Genomic DNA, 4,514 nt, shown 5'->3' with positions numbered 1-4,514 from the left:
GTATTTAGTCATCAACATACTGAATACTATCAGTTTAGTATGGCTAAGTAATGCGATGAAGTGGCTGCAAAAAGCAGAACAAGAGAACTTCAGAGACACTTTGTTCTACAAATTAAAAAGTTCTGTCACATGGACTCCCAGATGAGCTAGTATTAGAGCAATCATGAGTTTCCACATATAAATCGGGGTCGATGTTTGTTTTAAAATCCTACAGATCATAGCTGGACAATTTGGACATATAAGCTGGTTTACTAAACGCAACATAACATATGTTACTTGTATTAAATAACACGTGATTATAAAGCACAATTCAGGTGAACCAAGTCGACTCAGGTATCATAGTTCCTGTTATTGTCCTACCCAGAATCTACCCAAAACTGATTTCTTTAGCAACCTTGTCACCAACTCTGTTTTTGGTAGCCAGTATTTAAACATTCTATCTCATTATGCATAAATATTCAGAAATAATTAAATGATCGTAAGTATAGAATGATCCAACTCTGGGACTAATTCAGGAACAGGAAAGCAAGCAACACAAAATGTTCATCATAAACTTACAATGTAATGGCACAGTGATCTGATGTGGCTAAAATGTTTGTGAAACACCAATTATATCACCTTACAATGAACAAAAAATAATAAATATAATAGTAATAATACAAATAAATTTATAGTATTGTACTGTTGTGGCACACACAAACCCTGAAGGGATAAACCTACCGTCTTTGTTGATATCTCATATTTTATTAAAACAAGAGCAGCAATTGGTGACTCCCGTGAATTAAGAAGTGGAAGGCAAGCATCTGTTGCGACGATCAAGTGAGCCTTCTGCTTTCCTTTCCCAATTTCACTATCATCTCCGGAATGAAGAGTAGCAATTTGATTCCACCTCATTGTTGCTTCCACAATTTCTCAAAAAACAATGCATGTTCCGCTTCAGTTAGGTCATTGTACTGGGAGGGCAACAAATTTGCATACTGAACTAGCTCTCATTTTTATGCTAGGGACTCCATGAAATCATTTCTAACAATGTCATGACAGGGGCCCTGGTACCCAAAATGGTTGGAAGGAATTTGCCAGAATTTCTTGTTTTCTTTGTTTTTTTCCTTCTTTCATTTTGGTAAGTGGATGAATCTAACAAAGTTAAAACTCACAAGAAGATGAAAACAGAAGTGTCAAGAGCCGAAAAACCCAATCAGAAAACATAAAGGGAAAAAAATTGAAAACAGAGAAGTAATCTACAATTTTAGATCGATTACGCTTTGGAAACACACAAACCAACCCTGTGAATGTATTTAAAGAGACACGTTACTGAAACCTCATGTTTGCTCTCACACTATCATATGATGTGTTTTAATTCTCTCAGAACAGTTAGAACACTTTGCAGAATTCTGCTTACCTTCTATAGAAGCTTAGATTTCTCCTATAGTAGCCCACCACATAATAAAATGTGCAGGACAAGCATTAAAGACAAACACCTTGAGAGGTGCCAAAGAGCTTTTCCCCCATACTTCCTCTTGAGGCAACCTCTAGTGATAGTTTCAATACCTCTGAAGAGGCCATCCCCCTAGGAGCATTTTTTGGACCTTGAACCTTGACGGTTGACACCTGCCTTGATCAAGAGTAAGGCTAGGGGTGTCGTGGTACAGCTTCATACTTGCTTAGCCATGGTTATCATATGATCCTATGATCCATTTGGGAAAAGTCATTCCAAATAGTGAATGGCTGGTCTTTTTTATTTTTACTTTTTCGATTGGCACCGGAGTGTCCAGATCAAAGCCCGACTAATGTTTGTGGCTCCAATTCCCATATGACTCTAGGCCCAAACCAAACGAAAATAAAAGCAACGCCCAATTAGTACACATTAATGTGTGTTTGGGAGGGGAAAGATTGAGTACACACCTAACCAAACGAAAATAACATAAGTTAAATCAAATACAATACGAAAATTAAATTTAAGGCATTAGGTATTGGAATATTACTGAGAATTTCCGTCTCCCTCGCCAATCCATTCTCCAAGTATTCTCTTCCGTTGGGTTTGGTTGGAAGATTTGAGGAGCGATTTGAAAATAGAAAGGGAAAAGGTGTGTAAAACTAAGTGAAATGTAGGTATATTTTATTCACATTTCACCTATCTTTTTCTCTTTCCCTTTTTTAAATCCCTTCCCAAATCTCCCAACCAAACACACGTCCGTGTCCATAATGAAGAAGTAAATTGCTCCTTCTAATTCCCGTTCTTTTCTACATTCAATCATTTTTTTTTTACTTTTTCTTTTACTGCTAGAGGGGTGATATGAATGTAAATGGAGTGTTGATGAACTGGAAGTGCAGCTGAGGAGAGCCTGCGATGAACTAGAAGTAGTAGTTAAATCAGTGGGATAGATTAGTGATCAGTTAAGCAGTTAGCAAGCAAGTTAGTTAATCTCGAACCGTTACCTGTAAAGTAGGAATTGTTAACTACAATCTTGGTCTATAAAGTCTATGAATAAGATAGAAGAAAGAGGGACGGAGGGTGTAATCAAATTGAATCTTGTTTTGTGTTTTTTTTGAAATTCTATTTTTATGCAATTACATTCCTTTTCTATCTTCTTCTTCTTCTCAAGCTTGCATCAAGGGGCATATCATGGCACTTTAATTTTCAATTTTATTCGGCAGGTCCGAACTACCCTCGTACTCAGAATCCAGAGACTCTCACAATTGATGATCCAAACTCTTACTATAACAAGAAATACCAAGCAAATATCCTCTTCTTTTTCTTTTTCTTTTTTCCTTTACAAAATAGATATGTAAGAAATTAATAAGTGAAAAATCAAGAAGTACCAGAGAAGCTATAGAACTGTAAGCAAACCACCATCCCAAGCAGATCCACTAACGTCTGCTGTCAATTCATCGACTTGAGATAGCAAAAAAATTGGAAATAAACAACACAAAAACCACAATTTATTAACAAATCGAAGTAAAATTAAGAATATATATAAACCTGTGAAGAGAAGGCGAAGTAGCTTCAATCACATCAGCGGCCATGTACTCCGATGACCCTCCTCCCTCTCCCTCTCCCTCCACAGTGTCTCCGACAAGGGTATATGCAGATTAACAATTTTTTGGGTATACTAGTGGCACCAACATGGCCTCCAAAGCTGTTGAGTGTTGGTCATCATGGCTGCAAGGGTGATTGGGAGGTGGAGCTGCTTCCCATCCATGACAACAGTGCAATGGAGTTTTTGGGATGGTGTTTTAAGGAGAATCTGAATCCCCTCCTTGCATTTCTTCCCTGCATTTCCTAATTGGAGGGCTATTAGGCCCATTTTAGGCCCAATTTTGATAATTCGAATCGTTCAAATTTTAAGATTTGTTCAGAATATCATATCTGTAAAAAATTAAATTAATCAGATATCAGAAAGCATGTATTTGGAAATCTCAAACTAAAACTATTTTTTTTTTAAATCTAATAAACAGTTTTCTGAACACATATTTTCTTATATCCGATCAACTTGATTTTTTACAAGTATGATATGCTGAACAAATCTTAAAATATGAATGGTTCGGATTATCAAATTAGGCCTAAAAGTGGGCCCAATGGCCCTGCAAGTAGGAAATGTAAGGAGGGGATCTTGATTCGTTTTAACGAAGCTAAGCGGGTAACGAGATACCGGAATACGAGATTAGTGGATAAGAGATAAAGAGTCTTAAAATGGGAGAGGTGTCTGAATAAAGATAAAGCTCTTAGAAAATTTATATCTATCTAGTTGGGAGTTATTGAGTTAGAATCCATTAAAGTTAGGCTTCTACAAGGATCAAGTTAGTGCTGGCCATAAAAGTAAGGCACTCTCGTGGGTCTAAGGTACGCTTTTTATATTTTGGCTAGCGAGTTAAGCACTATTTACTATCTTTGAGAGATAACTAAGTACTGACTTGATCGTCAGAGTACTCCTGGGTGGACGAACCGCCGCTGGAGTCTTATCTTTCTGTGACAGGTTGTTCGGGCGTGATTTATTCTGCTTATGCTCTCCTACTGAGTTCCTGTTTGGTAGTGTGCTCGGAAATCAGCACCCACAATTTGGTGTCGTCTATGGGAAACGTAAGAAGAATAGATGGCCAACGACGAGCAGAAAGAAAAGATTGGGGGTGACATCCCTAGTGGGAGTGGTAAAAATGCCAATCCTAACGTTAAGGAGGACAACTGTAATAAAGAACCTCGGGATAAGAATCCAGGAGAAAAGAACGTCGGCTAGGAGGGAGACGCACCGAAGAAAGCATATCAAGGCGGGTATTACAACGAAAGTGACCTCTAGGTATGGAAAGATAGATGTCTAAGGAGGGACGGCGAGATGAAGGAAATGGCAAACAAGTTGGCAGACCTACAATCGGTCGTCAACTTCATGATGTAGAACAACGTCATGCAGCCACCGTTTCAATTAGAGGACACACTAATTCCAACGGCCAAGAACGATGCCCAGAAAGAGGGATAGAAAACAATTCCTACAGTCCCTCAACATGACAGGGCAAAGGAGTAT

The 4,514-nt window shown here is 38.1% G+C and overlaps 1 long non-coding RNA gene across 2 annotated transcripts; it reads right to left on the bottom strand.

Moving 5' to 3' along the window:
- Positions 1 to 524: 524 nt before the first annotated feature.
- Positions 525 to 3,275, bottom strand: LOC114305481 (uncharacterized). Of its 2 annotated transcripts, XR_014344717.1 has the most exons (3): positions 2,981 to 3,206; positions 2,821 to 2,893; positions 525 to 1,134 (listed from the first exon to the last, which is right to left on the bottom strand). It is a non-coding gene; the product is annotated as an uncharacterized LOC114305481 (long non-coding RNA). The 2 variants fall into 2 exon arrangements; XR_014344716.1 differs by lacking the exon at positions 2,821 to 2,893 and having other exon boundaries at positions 2,981 to 3,275.
- Positions 3,276 to 4,514: the final 1,239 nt, after the last annotated feature.

Source organism: Camellia sinensis, chromosome 1 (genome assembly GCF_055761805.1).
Source record: "Camellia sinensis isolate YWXY chromosome 1, ASM5576180v1, whole genome shotgun sequence".
In the NCBI taxonomy this organism is placed as follows: Eukaryota; Viridiplantae; Streptophyta; class Magnoliopsida; order Ericales; family Theaceae; genus Camellia; species Camellia sinensis.
Note: the sequence above shows the minus strand (reverse complement) of the source record. Positions and strands in the feature narration are given on the sequence as shown.